Raw genomic sequence first — 20,828 nt, forward strand, 5'->3', positions numbered from 1 at the left:
TAGTTGAGTGTCTGCCTTTGTCTCAGGCTGTGATCCCAGGGTCCCGGGATGGAGACCTGGATGGATACCCGTATCAGGCTCCCCGCAGGGGACCTGCTTCTCCCTCTGCCTATGTCTCTGCCCCTCTCTGTCTCTCTCATGAATAACTTTTTAAAAAAAAATCTTTTTAAAAAATGGCTAATATTACAGAGAGACATCATATTACATGTCTCTGGCATATGAAAGAACACAATGCCACTTATTTAGTAGGTTCACCCAAAAAAGTTGAGCTGAAATTTGATCAAGCCTCTATATCTGACTACCAGTTCACAGAAAATACAGAGGAAAGGTGAAAATATTAAATGATACTCTAAGGATGCAATCAGAAAAACCCAGAGTCTGGGAAAGTTTACAGAACAAATAACCCAGGTTCTTTAACACATGAGAAAAAATGCAAGATCCATGAGTGATTATCTCCTAATACTCAATAGCACTGAGGTTTAAAGTACAGACTTTAAGCATTAGAGTGTCTTAGAGACAAGTACTACCTCTGCCATTTATTAGCCATTTGCATGGAGAAGTTAATTTAACCTCTTTAAGCTTAGGCTTCTTTACCCATAAAACGGTCATACTGATAGCAACTATCTCATAGAGTTGTGAGGATTGAGATAATGGACATAAAACACTTAGCTCATTGCCTAACTTATGGAAACATGCACAATAAGAGCTATGTTTATAATCTTTATCATTAAAGCATGTGTGCCGAATGAATGATTAAATGAATGGCTAGAATTAATAGGTTAAAAATACTGAATATAAACTATTCTTAGCTGATAATGTTGGCTACATCATTTACTCCATATTTATTGGGCACTGAAGTGGTGCAGGCGGTACAAAAATGAGTAAAATGTGACCTCTACACTTGGACTTCTGCCTTTTAAAAAAGAAATCCTCCATGTCTTAACCGCAAGGAATACTACCTAATGAGGCTGCCAAGACCCCTCTAACAGTCTGCTGGGAAGAACTTTTAGAATGGAGGACTATCACTCATCATTTTTTCCTACAGAAGCTGATCAAGGGGTGGATAATGCTCATTGTCACGAGACTGTACTCCCTGTACTCTCCCATTGAAACACTTCAGAATTATTAACATTCTTGTCAGACTTTGGCTTGTTGTCTGGTTCTTTTCTGCTCTTGTCACTGCCACCTGTTCCTCCTTTCTATCCACAAGGTCTCCTTCTGCTACTGACACTGATGGAGGATCAGAAGATAGACATATTCCTCAGTATGACTTGGACATGGAAGAAAATAAGCAAACAACCTTGCCAGAATGTTAAGAGAACAAGTACTTCCTCATTAGAGAAAAGACAATGGACCTACTTAAAAACTGAGATCCGAATGACTAATGCAGTACAGACAGTTCCCACCTTAGAAACACTTGACTTACAAACCACCCAGATACACATTACTGCCCTGCCTCAGCCCCAACCCAGGAAGCTGCTGTTATCATGGGAACCAATGGGTGCATGAAAGGGGGAAAAAAAATAAAGATTTTATAAAATCAAGGGGGCTCGGGCAGCCCCAGTGGCTCAGCAGTTTAGCGCCACCTTCAGCCCAGGGTGTGATCCCAGGGTCCTGGGATGGAGTTCCACATCGGGCTCCCTGCATGGAGGAGCCTGCTTCTCCCTCTGCCTATGTCTCTGCCTCTCTCTCTCTGTGTGTGTGTCTGTCATGAATAAATAAATAAAATCTTTAAAAAAAATCAAGGGGGCTCAAAATAAGAGGGAAAATTTGAGACAAGAATAGCTTGTTTTCCCACCCATATTGTAAATTTATTCATTTAACTTTGTTTTACTGCCTGAAATTCTATATTTATAGAGAGCCATGGTTAGCAAACAGTTCTTTTTTAAAAAGACAACTACTTTTAATGGGAGTTTTTGCAGTACTCTAGTACTTCTGGGCCAATTTTTCACTAATGATATGAGAGATTTTTAATGTCGGGGGGGCTTGTTGGTTTTTTTTTTTAGAATTATTTGTTTGTTTATTTATTTATTTATTTATTTATTTATTTATGAAAGACATAGAGAGAGAGTGTCAGAGAGATAGACAGAGGGAGAAGCAGGCTCCTCGCAGGAAGCCTGATGTGGTACTCCATCCCCAGACTAGGTTCATGTCCTGAGCCAAAGGCTCAACCACTGAGCCACCCAGGTGTTCCAATGGCAGGTTTTTTTTTAAAGTCAGTATTTAAATAAATAAATAAATAAATAAATAAGATTAAGTCAGTATTTTTAATGAGATAGAAAGACTGCCCTGACATCACCTACAACAATAGGTAGTCAGCACCATAGGCTCAGCATCCTGAGCAAGGGACATGCCCTGGTAAGTATATGCCACAGCCACCACATACAGGAAACCCAACTACTGTTTGTACATACAACAGGGAAGGAGCCCCCTGAAGCTTTTATTTTTGAGGGTCTCTAAAATGGATGACATAGACCTGAGACAGTCTCAGCAAAGTCCACCCCGTGGAGGAAGGCCAATTGAAGTCAGAGAGGCCAACACTGAGCCAAAAAGAAGCTGATCTGAAAAACACATTAAGGAAACAGACACAGAGAAAGAGAAAGAGGGGTTAAAAATCCTGCTGAAGTCACTAAACTCCTAGAAATGATGCACTTCCTAGTTACAAAAGCCAACATAGTCTTCATGTACCTAATATACTCTGAATCGTGTTTCTTGTCCCTTATAAACAGAAGCCCTAGAACAGCTTCATTTGCAGACCCACTGTTTTACTTCCTGGCTGGTCTCCTGCCTAACCACTCAGCAGGTGCTTGCCTGGTTTCCCAGAGAAGTGACCTCTCTGCCTCAGGGCCTAGTGTCCTAAGGGCAGCAGCAGAAGCAATACTGGCTAGTGCCCCAGGTCACCTTCTCTCCCTGAAGCTGGCCTATAAGGGGCAAATGCTATACTGTGAGGTGCAGCATCTCTTCCTAAGAATGTGATGCAGGGGGATTCCTGGGTGGCTCAGCGGATTAGCACCTGCCTTCGGCCCAGGGTGTGATCCTGGAGTCCTGGGACCGAGTCCCGCGTGGGGCTCCCTGCATGGAGCCTGTTTTGTCCTCTGCCTTTGTCTCTGCCTCTCTCTCTCTCTGTCTCCCATTAATAAATAAATAAATTCTTAAAAAAAAAAAAAAGAATGTGATCTGGGCCCTCATTTTCCTCATTTCCTCAAGGTGTTGGATACACCTTGAAGAATACTAACTAGAATTTCAAATATCTCTTGACAGCTATTGTGGAGTTTTTTATTTTTTGTTTTTTTTCTCTCAACAGCTTTTGAAAACAGTCGAGATACACTGTGAGAGTCATCAAAGCTGGGGTGCAAATAATTGCACTATAGAATAAGTGCAGTTGAACAGTGGAATACTATGCATAACCAATGGGCATTTATTTCATTTCAGGTTTTAGCTAATTTTATTTCATTGTAGTTTGTGTAGTCATTTCCCAGAAATTACATGACCTTCTCTGACCTTTTTAGATTTTTTTTTTTTACATTTTACTACAAGGGAAAAAAACTAAAAAAAGAGAAAAAGAGAGAGAGGGAGAGAGACTATATTTAATTCTACTTTTCTAAAATAAGTATTTCCTTCCAGTTTGCATGTAATGTATTTCTTTTTTTATTTTAAAGGTTAGAAAACCAACTTTTTTTATTTCTAAAGCTCTACCATAGATTTCTAGTGGGTGCTGATGGTCACCGGCCACATGCATACCAGGTTGTCCGCGTAGCAGGCAAATAGTCTGGCCATCAGCAGACCGGGCCAGGGGGGGTATACCAGGATGGCTCCACCCTGCTGCTGGTACTGATAACTTCCTGCTTCAGTTCATCTACAGTTGTCTTGCCTTCTAAGTCCAGACCTTGGTGCCGGGGCCTGTGGCAGCATAGAGCCGGTATCCGGACTGAAGTACTGGGCACTGATGATGTCCCCACCATCTGGAGTAGAAAACCACTTGCCTTTGTTGAGGTCCCACAGCATGGCCTGGCCATCCTTGCCTCCAGAAGCACAGAGGGATCCATCTGAACAGACAGTCACAGTGTTCAGGTAGTCTGTGTGACCAATGTGATTGGTCTTCTGCTTGCAGTTTGGCTGGTTCCATACTTTGACCAGTTTGTCCCACCCACAGGAGATAATGATGGGATTGCTGCTACCGGATGAGAAGCAGACACAAGACACCCACTCAGAATGGCTTTTATGCTGGACAGTACATTCTACTACTTGGTGATGGAGCCAGAGACAATTTGTAGGGTTGTCAGAGGAGAAGTCCCCACTCAACACATCTTTGGTATGGCCTACAAATCTACATACCAGTTGTGAGATCCCAAAACCAAAAGGTTCCATCACAGGAGTCTGAGAGGGCAAACTGGCCATCTGAGGAGATGAACACGTCACTAACAAAGTGGGAATGACCCGAGGAGCATACTGTGGATGCCCTAATTATTCTCATCTCTGGTCAGCTTCTACATGATGAAAGTCTTATCTTGAGAGGCTCAGTCATGGCAGCAGCGAGAGCGGGTGTCCCTGCAGTGACAAGGATGGAGCTGGATGGCTCAGAGAGACCAGCACCTCAGCTCCTCTGGCCACAGCCCTGCTGAGGAAGAAAAGCTGCATCTGCTGTATTTCCATGTTTCCACATGTGAAATCCCAGTAATGTAAAAGTCTGTTTGCCTTTTCACTTATATTAAAAAGTAAATGCTTTTCTCCATGGCTGATCTTCATAAATATAATTTAATAGCTATATATGTAATATAATGTAACTATAAACAGAAATATGATGTGATAATTCTATCTCTTCCAATAGACATATAATTTACATGATATTCATAATTCATATGATCTAGTCACTAGACACTTTAATTTTTTCCCAATAAAATAGGATTATTGGTCAAAAATCTATGAATAGCTCTTGCTCTGTATTATGTAAAATCCATTTTCAAAAGAATTATTTCAAGTCACTCCACTAGCCAAGTGTGGGTGTATGTGTATGAATGTTTCACTTATTATACAAGAGATCCCATCTTCAGTATTATCTTCTTATTTTTCTTTTTCTTGTATAATATGCATTACATGTTACCTTAGGGGACATCATATAAATTGAAACCTGAATTTCCGAAAGAATAATTAAGACTTAAGAAAGGAGACAAAAATGAAAGCTTGCAAGTATGCAATTTTCCTATTTCTAAATCTTTTGAAAGTTAGCATTATTAACATATACTATTTATAATTCTTTTCCCTATTTTAGACACTGCAGCTTACAGAGAAGAATGTAATCTTGTATGGGCATGCTCTTCTACCAGCAAGGACTCTGGTTTCACAGAGCATTAAAACAAAGATGCAAATCTGTCTTTTTATACTCCACCAAAAAATGGGTATACCTTGTGAAAGACAAACCTGGAAGGAACAGAAGATAGGAGTCAGAGAAGGCAAAACCTAGAGATTTGAGAGGTTTTACAGAGTCACAAAGAAGAGAAGTAAATATTTATGAACCAATACCATTCAAAAATCTTCCATGCTTTTCCGACACATAATGCATCTACCTTCCCTGTTCCAAGGTCTGAGTCTTTCTTGGAGACAGGTATCCAAGCTGCAAATCTCCGGGGTGCCTTCCTTAGGAAGGAAGCTGTGACAGGCTGAGGTGGGCTATGGAGCCCTTGCTAAAGACTCTGGAACCATCTTTAATTCTGGAATTCTGCCAAGAATGAGGAGCAGCTCTGGGCTAGACTTGGAACAATGAAGACCAAAATGACTGAACATTTAAACAGCTGCAGTCAGGCTCCAGAGACTAGCAGTCCTGACACAGACTGCATGCAAACTTGGCGGACTGTTTCCAACTCCTTGCTTGTTTATCAAAGAAATGTATGTAGTCATCGTAAAAGCACATAGCTAGTTATATAATGATTATATCCCAAATGCCATACTCTAAACTCTTGGATTTATACAGTTCACCCATAGGCTTTTGCTGTTAAGTATATGTCACAGAAAAAAAAAAAGGCAAGTTAAAAAAGACAATTTCTGACCCAAATTATTTTACAATTACTCTACAAGAGTATAGAAGGTAATATATGTAAGGTGCTTGGTGCATTCAACCCTTCATTCATTCAACAAATTTTTGCTGAGTACCTATTGAACATTAGAAATTCAGTGATGAATTGGGAACATACATTTTCAGAGCTGGAACAAGAGAGGGCAGACAAATAAATATATCCTGATAATTAATTAAACTAATAAATATAATTTATGTAACAGAAAATTAGGTTAAGTCCCCAAAGATCACATAAGGAACTGAAATGGAGGATGACAAAGTTGAGGTGGTGGGAGGATCCTAAATGAGATGGCTTTTTGCACTTTACAGCATCTATCATTTCCAAGATCTATGCTAGTCCTTCCTTCTTCCTCTAGCCTCTACCAGTCTACAGCTGCTGCAAAGCCCCCATTCCACATGTATACACGGTACATGGTCACACATATGCAGTCCCCTTTTCTGATGACCCCAAGACTTAGCTCAGTGAGACTAGAAAACCCTACTTTAAAGAAACTGCAGGCAATAGGCACTCCTAGCAGCCCAAAATGATATATGGTTATGGAAGTAGCTTGACTTTTTTTTTTATCATCATGTTAATCTCTCATAGCGCGTTAACCAAAACAACCCACTGAACAAAGAGCATTTGGGAGAAAGAGTATTTGACTTTAAACTGAGAGAGAAAAACTTAGGAGTAGGAGAGGATAGTCAGCATTCATGAGGCACTTGTGTAGACTGCTGCCATTCACACTCTCCACTGAAAGTCTCTATCCATTCACTACCAACTCAGCGTGGAATCAATTCTCCTGAGGTTAGAAGTAATCTAACTCTAATTTTCAGGGCAGTCCTCACCATTTCAAAAGAAATTAGATAAACCCCATCTGGGAACTTGTACCTGAAGGCTGATTCCTGCAAGTCTCTGGGAGAAGGTGCAGGAAGCCCAGCCATGGGGATCACACCAACTGCATACATCTTACCAGGCTAAGAGGGTGAGGAGGAGGGCAACTTCCAGGCTTTGACTCACACACACTCCCACCTGTGTGCTTAATTAATGAGTGAGGGCAGGCATACATTGTTGACCAGATGGTCTTCTTGTCTTAAATGAAAACCAAGAGTCATGTTGTAGTTCTGTAACTCTGTCCCAAGGCACAGGTCCTAATTTTTTATTTTGGCAAAATTCAGATAAAATGAAGTCATAGAAAAGAACTCAAAGATGCCATAAACTCTTGTTGGATCTTTATGGCTACAGCTTAAAGAGATACACATGAGGTCTCCTTAATTGGAATCACGTGGGATAATTTAACCTTAAAGAGAAAACAAATGAATAACAGGTTTAGTTTTTGTTTGAAATAATATACAGTCACCAAGAAGGAACTGCAGTTCTATTTAATCCCATTAATTACTTGGAGGGCTTGTTAAAAGTAAGATTTATCCTGAAGCCTCAGGTTCTTATATAGTCTGGCAAATCCATTGGTATAAAGGTACAAAAACCATGTCTTCATTCAAGGAAATAAATGCCAAAGTATGATATTTGGGGCTGTAGATCTTAGTGGGAAAGGTCCTAGTGACAGCTCCTGACCTCACCTAGACAGGTTGACTTCTGTATGAGGTTGGCACTGCTGGTCAAGAGAGTTGATTATGCAGCTGCAACTGACATAAACATTTCTTGATCATTTGTAGGCTATTATGGAACCTGAGTTGGCTTGTGGACAAGAAAAAGACCAGAAATCAATTTATATCTGTGGGATTAAAGTGTAATTAAGAAGACTTTTTAAAAATATGTGATGCCCAAGCACAGCAGTTACCCCAGCGGTGCCTGGCTTATAGTTGCCAGAGGAACTGCTGCTTGTGTCTTGGGCCATGTGGGTGGGTGTTAAAGAGCCCATATGGTATGATGCTCATTTCCTGCATTCTAGGCAAACAGCAGGTGGACTGCCTTCCGATCTCCTAACAGGCAAAACCACTATACAAATTCCAAAATTTGGTGGGCAGTGTAAATCCATGAGAAGAGTGCAAGGGCACTAAAGGAGAAATAAGCACCTCTTATATGACGATGATGTGATGATGATAATACTCTCATGATACAATATTTGAGATTATTAATGCATTTCTATTAATAGTTAACTCTAGTTCCTAACTGACTTATGACTGCATATCCAGAGCCATGTAAAGGGGACTCCTGGGTGGCTCAGCAGTTCAGTGTCTGCCTTTGGCTCAGGGCGTGATCCTGGAATCTCAGGATTGAGTACCACATTGGGCTCTTCATGTAGCGCCTGCTTCTCCCTCTGCCTATGTCTCTGCCTCTCCCTCTCGGTCATGAACAAATAAATAAAATTAAAAAAAAAAAAAAAAAGGCCAGGGCAGCCCGGGTGGCTCAGTGGTTTAGCACTGCCTTCAGCCCAGTGTGTGATCCTGGAGACCCAGGATCAAATCCCATGTCAGGCTCCCTGCATGGGGCCTGCTTCTCCCTCTGCCTGTGTCTCTGCCTCTCTCTCTCTGTGTCTCTCATGAATAAATAAATAAAATCTTTAAAAAATATTTTTTAAAAAAAGCCATGTAAATGTCTTTATCATGTAAAGATTTTGCCTCTCTGTCCTTCAAGTTGAGCAAAGAGGTTTAGTGGCATACATGCAGTCCCTGTAGACAAGAAGCTGAAGGAGAAAGGCTGTCCTGATCAGTACCTAAAAATCGTGGGTAAGAGTGGGGAGGGGAAGTAAGCTATTTGACATGTGAACTGACTGGCCTGGGAAGCAAAATCAAAGGAGTTTTTTACCTACTCCCCATTTAGAATCTTGGAATGAGAACTCCATGCAAAGGAGCCTGCCAACCTCTGGCAAGGTGTTAGGGTGGATGAGCTGAGGAAAAGTAGAAGAAAAGACCTTGCTTTTTGCCCCTACAGTCTGTGCATGGTGTGCAAAGAGTCCAGAAAGATCCTCTGTGTCCTGGTGAGAGTCTGAGGAAAGGCTGTGAGGACCACTAGACTTACAGAGGCCTGGAGTTGGTAAAAGAAGGCCTGCAAGAAGGCCTCCAGACTTCCAATAATTGGAGGCAGTGTCAAGTCACCAACAGACAGCAGTGGGTACCACTATTCACCAGAAGATCAAATGGAATTAGTCTCTCCGTAATGGATGTCAGTTCAGACTAAACCACCCATCTCATCCCAACTATAGTGAAAAAAGATAACGTGAAAACTTCCTCTGTCACCAGGAGACCTCATAAGCTTTTTCTGTACACAGAGAAACCATCTATGAGATAATAGAAAAAAATATATATATTGGCCTCTGCCCTCAATTCCTGGCACAGAGCTCCTAAAATCCTTTTAATCTCCTAAGTGTAATTTCCTAGGAGTATCTTTTGCTCTAATGTTTGGTCTTTGACCTTATACCTAACACAGGGCTCCTAAATCCCTTGGAATTTTCTGGGTGATAGCAATGTCTTTTGTTCTAATGAGGTGACTCTTTATGGGCTCTTGAACGGGTAGCTGGTCACCAGAAAGATCAAGCCATGATAAGAAGCTTAGAATTTTCAGTCCCAACTCCCTTTCCCCAGAGAGGACAGAAGGAATGAAAATGGAGTTTATGATCAATCACACCTACCTGAGGGAAATCTCCATAAAAATCCCCAAAGCATGGGTTTTGGAGAGCTTCCAAGTTGATAAGCACATGGAGGTACTGGCAGAGTGGCTGTCCAGAAAGGGATGGAGACTCCATGCTCCTCCCCACATACTTTGTCCTACACATACATCTCCTTCACCTGGATGTCCATCTGCACCCTTTATCATACCCTTTTATAATAAAGTGGGAAACACTAAGTAAACTGTTTTCCTGAGTTCTATGAGCCACTCTAGCAAATTAATTGAACCCAAGGAGGGGGCTGCAAGAACTTCTGGTTTATAGCTAATGGGTCAGAAGTATAGGTGACAACCCGAGCTTGCAAGCAGCATGTGAAATTGAGTCAGGACAGTTGTGGGGTTGAGCCCTTAAGATCTACCTCCAGGTGGATAGTGTCTGAATCTGTTTAAATTACAGGACTTCCAGGTGGTGTTGCAGAGAACTGCTTGGTCAAGGGAAACTCCCCCAGAGCTCTGTCAGAAGTGTTGAAAGTGAGGCAGTGCTGTGAGAGGAAAAGAGAAGCACAGAAGGAAGAAAGTTTTTCTTTATGCCATCTTTGGGGAAAATATGATAAGGGAAGGGGGCGATAGCTCCATTATGGAGACCTATTTTTGACAGGCTAAACATTTCCTTGGAAATCTTTTAAAACCCAGAGAAGGTAACATGGTTTCTCTCACCCCCAAAAGCAGCCCTCTGCTATCTAGCAGTGGGTTATGAGAAAGATCTCTTACAGGTAGTAAAGAAGCTACATTTTCTTTGTACACTGAGGTGAAATGTATAAATCACTGTATAGTAAGTATTATTACCTGTACCCTTTAACAGTTGAAGAAATTGAGGCACAGAAAGATTAAGTGACTTTCTCAAAATCAGTGATGGGGTGAGAATTTGGACTCCAGCACTCACGATGTAGAACCCACACTCTTAACCCTTAGACTATGTGTTCACAAAGACCTTCCTGTTGTATGGTATATATTTCAAAGAGCTTCCTACATAGACCTCTATTACTCGACCAAGGACAATTTTGAAATTATATTGTTTTCTGACAAAAGAAATTATTTATATAAATTGTGTATATATTCGGGACACCTGCCTTCTGCTCGGGTCGTGATCCCAGAGTCCTGGGATCTAGTCCCACACCGGGCTCCCTGCAGGGAGCCTGCCTCTCCCTCTGCCTGTGCCTCTGCCTCTCTCTCTCTGTCTCTCATGAATAAATAAATAAAATCTTTATAAAAAATTGTGTGTATATTCTTACAGACAGAGAATTATCGTCATGATACCCACCAGGAGATTGAGAATTGTTGACCCTGGGTAGCAGAATTTGGAATGATCTTTAAATTTTTCTTTATTCTTTCCCATTGAATTAAAATTCTGATAAGACCCTGGCTTCACTTTACAAGTAGAAACATACAGTGAGGGCTGCATTAATCAGGAGAGAACTGGCTTCACTACAACGATACATCTCAAAATCTCAGTGGCTTGACACGTGCAAGTTTCTTTCTTGCTGGAGATCTGGCAGTTTCCTTCTGAATCGTAACTTGGCAATTGGATCCATGTCTATCTTACAGCTCCACCACTTCAACCCTTGATCTCTAGGGTCAAAGAGGTAAGGGATAAAGGAGAATGAAGAATTTACACCTGCTAGTAAATGCTTCCACTGGCCCAGAACCAGTCACACGACCCCGCTTAAACTATAAGGGATGGGAAGTGTAGCCTACCATGTACCCCACCAGGAAAGAACTGGACATCGGAAAACACAAGTAATCTCTGTCATAATGTGATTTCCATCTGAAGAACTTAAAAAATAAGAGCACAGCCTCCGCAGTCAGGCTGCCTAGGTTTGTATCCCAGCCTAGGCACTTACGGACTATGTGACTTTGAGCAAGTTATCTGACCTCGTTGTGCCTATTTCCTCATCTGTCCAATGAGGAAAACAATATTGTCGTGCACGTTGGTGAGGCTGTATGCTGACAGGCACAATAGATGGTTCACAGAGATGACTAATAAAACTCCTCCTATCCTTGTATGCCTGCGCATTTGCACTGCGATTTTTCCTCTCCCGCCATAAAAGTGTACAGTTCATCACCTTACCCTTGGATCTGGGTTGTACCTGTAATTTGCTTTGATCAATAGAATGTCATGGAAGTGATATGCAGAATTTCTAAGCCTAGAATTCAATGAGCTTTGCAGCTTCTGCTCTTACCTCTTGAAATTCTGCCCTGAACCCCCATGTGAAGAAGCCTGGCCTAGCCTACTGGAGTGTAAGAGGTCAGGGAAGGAGAGACAAGCTGTCCCAGTGGAGGCCCCTTACACGAACCAATTAAGAGCTACCCCTACCACCAATCGCCAGACCTATGAGAGGGGACAAGTTAGGCTATCAGAGCTGCCAGATAATTCGCAACCACATGCATAACCACAGGCAAGAAAAGCAGAAAAACCATTCAGCTGAGTCCAGCCCAAATTGGTGACTCACAGAATCATGAGTAAATAAAATGGTTGTTGTTTTAAGCTACTAAGTTTAGCACAGTGTCATAGCTTCAACACCCTGCTTAAAACAGTGCCTGGCACATAATATGTACTTAATACATGTCAAGTGGTGTTATCACTATCTTCATCTAATTTAAAGCTCATAATATTTATAGAAGGCAGAAGAGATTTCTAATCTTATTTCACCGATGAGGAAATAAAGGCTCGGAGGTAGTAAATAGTTTGATATCACAGAGTCCTTAAGGAGTCAACTAAGCATTTAAGACTTGACCTTGTAAGTCCTTCTCCAGTGAAGGCCTGTTCTCCACAAATAAACCCTTTTCTGCATAGGAATAGGAACCACAGAGCAGAAATATCTGCTACTACAGTTTTTAATACTAATTTCCCATCAAAGTGCATAAGCAGACTCCCAGTGCTCAAGTATTTCTTGTTCATGACCTTTAGTGCCTACAGCATCAGTTTGAACTTTAGAGAAACGTAATTTTTTTAAATGTCAAAGAAATTGTTTTTTTTGTAAGAAGACTTGAAAAAGATGATCTCTTTGAAATCAGAAATGAGATTTGCAGTGTAACCATCGACAGTGATCAAAATTCCCTGAGAATAAGTTCTACCACTTTAGTGATAGACTCTATTGACCTGCCAATAAGAAGTTCTAAAATCCATTAGTTCCAATTCCTGCCAGCATATTTTTGATCACGTATGGATCTCCATGATTTTCAAAGATTCTTGCCCTCTTCCGGGTGAAGGATGAGTTCTATTCCATTGGGCCAACAGATGTCTATTTCTTCCGCATGTAAATATTTCTTTTTTTTAATTTTTATCTATTTATTCATGAGAAACACAGAGAGAGAGATAGAGAGAGAGGCAGAGACACAGGCAGAGGGAGAAGCAGGCTCCATGCAGGGAGCCCGACGTGGGACTCGATCCCAAGACTCCAGGATCATGTCCTGGGCTGAAGACAGGTACTAAACTGCTGAGCCACCCAGGGATCCCCCCACACGTAAATATTTCTAATTTTTCTACCTCTGCCAAAGTAGACTAATTCAAATATATATAATATTTGTATTATAAACTAATTCATTATAAATGAATATTCAAAAAAATAAATGAATATTCATTATAATTCATTATAAACTAATTAGTAGTATTAAAACTACTAATGCAAATATAACTAATTCATCTCTTCCCTTCATTCCTTCATAAACAATTCATCAGGAAGTCCTGTGGACCTTACCTTCAAACTCTACCCCAAGTACAACCACCCCTCACCATCTCTATGGTTACAGCCCTCTACTCTAAGATATCAATGTCTTTAACTTGAAGTAGCGGTAACCTCTAACTGGTCTCACTGCTTCCACGCTCTCTAGAACAACACTGTCTGACAGAACTTTTTGCAATGATGGACATGTTCGATGCCTGCACTTGCAATACAGCTGCCACTAACCACATGTAGCTATCTGAAATGTGTCTGGTGTAACTTGGGAACTAAATTTTAGTTAATTTTAATTGATTTAAATTTAAATAGCCACACGAGGCTAGTGGCTGCCATATTGGACAACACAGATAAAGGACATCAGGGGCACCTGGGTGGCTCAGTGGTTGAGTGTCTGCCTTTGGCTCAGGTCATGATCCCAGGGTCCTGAGATCAAGTTCTGCTTCTCCCTCTGCCTGTGTCTCTGCCTCTCTCTGTATGTCTCTCATGGATAAATAGATAAAATCATTAAAAAAAAAAAAGATAAAGTACATCAGTCTGATTATGTAATTTGCCTGTTTAAAATCCTCCACTGCAATTAAAATAAAAGACAAAGTTCCTGCCTCGCCCTCAAGGTCCCTCATGGTCTGGTCAATACCTGTTTTCTTCCCCTAGCTCAGTACACTCCAGCCCTAAGGACCTTCTTCATATCTCTTGAACATACCAAATTCACTCTCTCTGGCATTTATTCTTTCTTCATCACTGGATCATCATACAATTGACTTCTTATTCAGGTCTCTGCTCAGAAAGTTACTTCTTCAGAGAACTTTCATCCCTAAAGTCTGTCCTAAGTCCTATTCTATTCAACACATTATAAATCATGTTTGTAGCATTTATCATAAACTGAGACAATCTCACATGTGTATTTATTTCCATGTATTTGTTTCTAGTTTAGATTGTGTCCTCCATCAGAAAAAAAAAAAAAGGCCACTAAATGCAAGAACTTGGTTTATTACCATCCTAGTGTCTTGATGAATCAGGAAATCTGGGCTCTTGAGGTGAGAACCCAATGGCAATACAAGTGGCACAGTTTCTTTGAGTATTACATGTTGAGGATATTACATGTTGTTTTTCCTATGACTTAGAACTTCCTGAGTACAGGCAGCATGTCCTAAAAGAGAATGAACCTGGCCCTGGCAGATGGGTTTAGACTTATTCTGGGAAGGTTTGAGAGCTGCAGAAATCATTTAGCCTTTTTTTCTCTTTCTCCATGAGATTCTGGTTATTTCTTCTTACTAGTGGCCAAAGAGGTACTCACTTCAGCAGCGCATAATACTAGCGGCCAAAGAAATAACCTCTGGTAAGAATGAAATCATGAAGAGTCTTCCACATTCCTTCATCTCTCTGAATACAGTGAGTATGAATGAAAGATCTCAGGAAGAATTTTCAAAAGCTTGCTGTTCAGTCACCAACCTTTGGCAGAAGCTCTGGATTGACTGCTGCCTGCAATGAGGTCTCTAGAAACTGCCGCAGCTTTCCAGGTGAGCTCATGTTGCTGGTAACGAGACACTGCTAACACTCAAAGCTGCGTTTGAGCCCCAACACTGACTCACCTGGAAGCTCTTTAATTACCTGAAGGAACTTTCACAGAAACATACCACACTTACTAAATCTTTACTGACCTAAAAAACCTAGAGTAAAGATGAAACCAAATAAAACCTAGGGATTTGATATTTTAGTCAGGTTCTTTCAAGTGTCGGTACCTGTGAGGTAGGTTCACAAAGTGGCCATAAAGTGGTAAAACAGCAAAATTCCTGACTACTTCTGTAGTTAGTGAGAAATGTCTGAGAGAATTTTATAGAATCATGACTTCTCTGCAGAAAGGAAAACATTTCAAGTCAAGGATTCATTCATTCATCAACTCATTCATTCATTCATTCCTTTCAATAAACATTTAGGAAGCTCCTGCTATGTACCAATAACTCCACAGAGGTGGGGGGCGAGGCAGAAGCAAATACAATGTAGCCAGTGGTTTTTGACCTGGGCCAATTTTCCACCATCTTTCTGATAATAGACCAGCCGTTCCCCAGCACAACAGGGTTGGCCAACCACAGTGCTCCATTCTCCCGGCCTTAGCATCTTTCCTTTCAGGAATTTTCATCTGGGACTAATAGCAAAGACTGCCATTTGCCTTTGGGGGCACCATTCTGAAAACCTAGTACCATCATGGCCAAACAATTCATCATGTGGAGGGATAGTGTCTGCAGTAGGAGTGAAGGAAGCCACTACACTGAGTGAAACAGAGTGGGGGTGAAGGAAGAGAAGAAGAGAGAGAAGTAGGGAGAGGAGAGAGGAGGGAGGACAGGAAGAGAGTAAGGACAGTAAGAGGAAGACCACTTAATATTGTTTTCTGCCTAGATCCAGTTATACCAGATACTGCTAGATCCAGTCATGCCAGATACCAGCACCACCTCTCCCTTTTAAAAAGTCAGTTTCATAATTCTGAGATAATAAATATTGCCCTCTTCCCATGCATACTTTTTCTTTTTTCTTCCAATGATTTCAGTTACCTGCAACTGAATTTAGATGAAATCAAAGAATTTGAGGAGCTCACTTTAGGAGCAGATCAATCATATGTATAACTGTGAAACAATTGTGATGTAGGCATAAATACAATATATAGTCTTGGCAGAAAGGGGAGAAGGATCAACTCTGCTTGGATGGTTCCTAGTCCATTGTCTAGGGCTTGGTTTATTCTTTGGGGGAATGTTGCCTTGTACTCAGTAAATGCTAAGTCATTGAAAAAACATCATGCTGTTGCTCTGTCACTCAAGAAAGATTTTGTGACACTGAAGTTAAGTCTTGAAGAGCATAAGTCTGCTAGGGTGAGAAACTGGGGAAGGTGCAAATTGAACAGTATTAGAAAAAATACAGCAAGAAAAAAAAAGCAAAAAGGAAAAAAAAATAGACCTATCGTTCAGTAGATGTGGTACCCTTGGTATGGGAGATTAGAGACATCCACAAATTCTTTGCATACTTAGTGAGATGTGGGATCCAGTTCCTCTACCCTGAATTGACCTTAGTTAATTGCCTGATCAATAAAATGCTGTAGAAATGATATTCTGGGATTCCTAGATCATAAACAGTTGTTGTTTTACGCCACTAAGTTTTGAGATAACTTGTTATGTAGCAATACATAACCAAACTAACATAACCAAAACAGTTGGCGTAAGAGGTGAGTGGTTTTCATGTTGAAGATAAGGCTACACACATTGGCAGATCCTGGAGGTAAAAAGCTTGCATTTTGTCTTGTAAGTTTTGGATTTTATCTTATAACTTTTAAGGATCCATTAAATACCTGCATTCTAGAATAATAATTCCAATGATATTATGGAGACTGGATTGGAAGGGAACCAATCTAGAATTAGGGATACCAACCAGGTATAGATAACTGCAATGTTCTAAGCATGAGATGTGAGGACCTGTCCTAAGATAGATAACAGCAAGGGGGACTGAGAGGAAGGATCAGTTACATGACATGATGGAGGCAGAAACGGGGCACTGATTGAATGAAAATCATAAAGGAGAGAAAGTAAATATCAAGGCTTGGATGACTAAAATGGACGTTACCAGATAAGAAACTATTCAAGGACGAAATGACTTGAAGACAGTGATTAAGAGTTCAGTTTTTGACGCAGTGAACTTGAGGAAATCTGAATCTCCATATCTACCAAATACTTAGTTCACAGCTGCAGTTAAATGATTATTCATATAATGTTTTATTTAGCATCTGTCTTTCCCAGCTACATTTTAAGCAGAGACTATTTTTGTCTTATTGACCATCAAATACGCAGCACCTAACAGTGTGTCTAGAACACAGCCAACCTTCAATGAGTATTTGCTGAATTAATGAATGAATGAAATGATGTCCAGCCGGGGACTCTACCACGGTAGTTCTCAACTTCAGATAAATATAGGAATTATTGGGCAGCCCAGTGGCTCAGTGGTTTAGCGCCACCTTCAGCCAAGGGTGTGGTTCTGGAGTCCAGGGTGTGATCCTGGAGACCAGGGATCTAGTCCCATTATCAGGCACCCTGCATGGAGCCTGCTTCTCCCTCTGCCTGTGTCTCTGCCTCTCTCTCTCTGTGTGTCTCTCATGGACAAATAAATAAATAATCTTTTAAAAAACTATAGGAATTATACAATTAGTTCCTATAAGTTCTGTTCACAAAACAAAACAGAGAAGGAGCCCTTACCAAGGGTATAGGAGGCGGCAGCCCACATTTTGCCAGTAAAGAAACTAAGCCTCCTTAAGTTTGAAAGTTACATGGAATTATCCAGTAAATAATTAAAAACAGCATTAGCTAGACTCATAGAAAACTATAGAAATATGGCTTTGGACTTTAAACAATACCATCAAGAATGTAAGAGAGCCCACGGCCTGGGAGAAAATATTTGCAGAACTATATCTGATGAAGAATTTGTATCCAGAATATGTAAAGAAATCTTACAACTCAATATTAAGAACACAACCTAATTTTAAAAGGCAAACAATTTTATCTATCATCTGTATGGTATTGACTTTTTCATTTGCATCTCCAGTCCAGATCTTTCTTTTGAACTCTAGCCTCATATGTCCTATTAGGTTCTAAAGTCAAATAAATATGGGAAGAAAACATATTATATCTTCCTCTTAAAGATTATTGAAACCACTGGATGGCTCAGTGGTTAAGCATCTGATTCTTGATCTCAGCTCAGGTCTTGATCTAAGGCTTATGAGTTCAAGCCCTACATTGGGCTTCCTGGTGTGGAGCCTACTTTAAAAAAAAAAAAAAAAAAAGATTTTTGAAGATTCACAATGTTTTCTACCATTTCAAATACTATGAGAAGTCTTGCAATAAGTCTTTTTAAATTTGCTATCTGGTTTCCCAAGCAGATTGAACATGGGATCATGTGTTCACACCCTATGGAATGAATAGCCTACAGATTTTTTTTTAGAATGGCAGATCAGTCTATCTCACCCTTTTTTGGAGAAGCTGTTCCCTTCCCCCTACATTGGGATCAGCAAATTTTTTCTGCAATGGGTCAGATAATAAATATTTATTTATTTATTTATTTATTTATTTATTTATTTATTTATTTATTTTGAGAGACAGAGAGAGAGTGGAGGGAGGGGCAGAAGGAGAGGGAAGGAGAGAGAATCTTAAACATATTCTATGTCTAGTGTGGAGCTCAATGCAGGGCTCAATCTAACAACCCTGAGCCAAAACCAAGAGTTGAGTCTTAATTGAGCCACCCAGGTGCCCCAATACTTATACTTTTCTGACCATATACATCCTTGTTTTATTATTCTTCTTTGCTAGTATCCTCCCACACACCCCCAACTTTTTAAAAATACAAAAACCGGGATCCCTGGGTGGCGCAGCGGTTTGGCGCCTGCCTTTGGCCCAGGGCACGATCCTGGAGACCCGGGATCGAATCCCACATCGGGCTCCCAGTGCATGGAGCCTGCTTCTCCCTCTGCCTGTGTTTCTGTCTCTCTCTCTCTCTCTCTCTGCGACTATCATAAATAAAAATTAAAAAAAAATAATAAATAAATAAATAAATAAATAAATAAAAATACAAAAACCATTCTTTCCTCAATAAGTGCACAAAAAAGTCAGATGCTAGAGGGCCATAGTTGCCAATATCTGCCTGGGATCTACATGGTTTCATGAGTTACTACCCTCTTGGCCACAGCTGTTTCATCTGTGGCTGGCTAAATGAACCAAGTTGGGACAATTAGAATCTCTTCCCTAGGAAATTAGAATATGACTAAGAGATATCTGATTGGTCTTTTAAAATAAAAGGAGGGGAACCTAAGAATAATTCGCAGCAACTGTGTCCTGCCAAGTGGCCTGAGAATGGAAAGACAGATCCTATAAGAGATGGGAATGAAGCAGCTGAGAAGGAGAGATAAACAATGGATAGAGGATTGCCTGGGTATCCTACAGTCTCCAGAGTCTGTGTCCAGTTTTTCCTGTGTTTCATTGCAGTGTTACTCTTGCATATCATGAATATCTCTCCCCAACACCATCCTCAAAGTACATTCTGTTCTTTCATCTATGATAGGTGGAGGTAGTTTCTGTCACATGTAACCAAAAGGGATCTAATAAATACACTTTGGAAAATTTAAAAAAAGAAAACAGGCAACAGATTTCAACAAACATTTCTCCAAAGAAGATAAGCAAATTAGTTAATAAATTGAAAAAGATGCTCAACATCATTGGTCATTGGGGAAATTCAAATCCAAATCACAAGATAATACTTTACAACACTAAGATGGCTATAACTGGGGGGGAAAAAACAGAAAATAAGTCTGGGCAAAAATGTTGAAGAACTAGAACCCTCATATATTCCCACCTTCATATATATGGTAATATAAAATGATACAAGCTACTGTTGAAAAGTCTTTCAGAATTGTTAAACACAGAGTTTCCATGTGACTCAGCAATTCCATCCCTAGGTATCAACACTAGAGAAATGAATATCTGTACAGAGACTTATACTTAAATTTGTTCCTAGCGGCATTATTCATAGTAGCCCAAAAGTGGAAACTACCCAAATATCCATCAACTGGTGAATGGATAAACAAAATGTAGTATATATCTATATAGTATAATAACATTTAGCAATTTTAAAAAACCCAAGTAGATTTTTACACCAATGAAAATACTCTGGATGATATTATAATGATGGAGATATATCATTATACATTTATTCAAACCCGTAGAATATACTACACCAAAAATGAATCCTAAGGTAAACCATGGACTTTAGGTGATTGATTATGTGTCATTGTAGGTTTATCCTTGGGGGAAAAAAGTGCATCACTCTGATGAATGATACTGTTAATGAAGGAGGTTATTTATGTGTAGGGTCAGGAAATACATGGGAAATCTCTATTCCTCTCAACTGTGTGGTGAACCTGCTCTTAAAAGTTTTTAAAAATACAGGGGTTCCTGGGTGGCTCAGTTGGTTAAGCAGCTGACTCTTGATTTCTGCTCAGATCATGATCTCAGGGTCCTGGGATTGAGCCCTGCCTCTTGCCCCTTTCAGCAGTGAACCTGCTTGTCCCTCTGCCCTTACACTGTGCATTCTCTCTCTCTCAAATAAATGAATAAAATACTTTTAAAAAAGTTTTAAAAAACACATATAGTTGATTAAAAGCAGATACAGAATAATACATTCTACATGATTCCATTTTTATTATGTTCAAAAACTGGCTAATCTATGGTATTACCAAGGATATTGGTTTCTTATAAGGAAGGGGCAAAGTTGAGAATGGGACATGAAGAGGCTGCTATGGTCCAGCAGTGTTCTATTTCTTGACGTGTCTGGTGGTTTCATGAAGTGTATAAAAATTATACATTGTTAAAATATGTGCACTTTTCTGTACATAGGTTATACATTTCAATAAAAATTATTTTAAAAAGAAAAAAGAAAGTACTGACAC

General features: G+C 40.2%; 1 pseudogene; it reads right to left on the reverse strand.

Moving 5' to 3' along the window:
- Window positions 1-3,705: 3,705 nt before the first annotated feature.
- On the reverse strand, window positions 3,706-14,884 carry LOC121487021 (annotated as a pseudogene).
- Window positions 14,885-20,828: the final 5,944 nt, after the last annotated feature.

This window comes from Vulpes lagopus, chromosome 3 (genome assembly GCF_018345385.1).
Source record: "Vulpes lagopus strain Blue_001 chromosome 3, ASM1834538v1, whole genome shotgun sequence".
NCBI classification, from domain to species: domain Eukaryota; kingdom Metazoa; phylum Chordata; class Mammalia; order Carnivora; family Canidae; genus Vulpes; species Vulpes lagopus.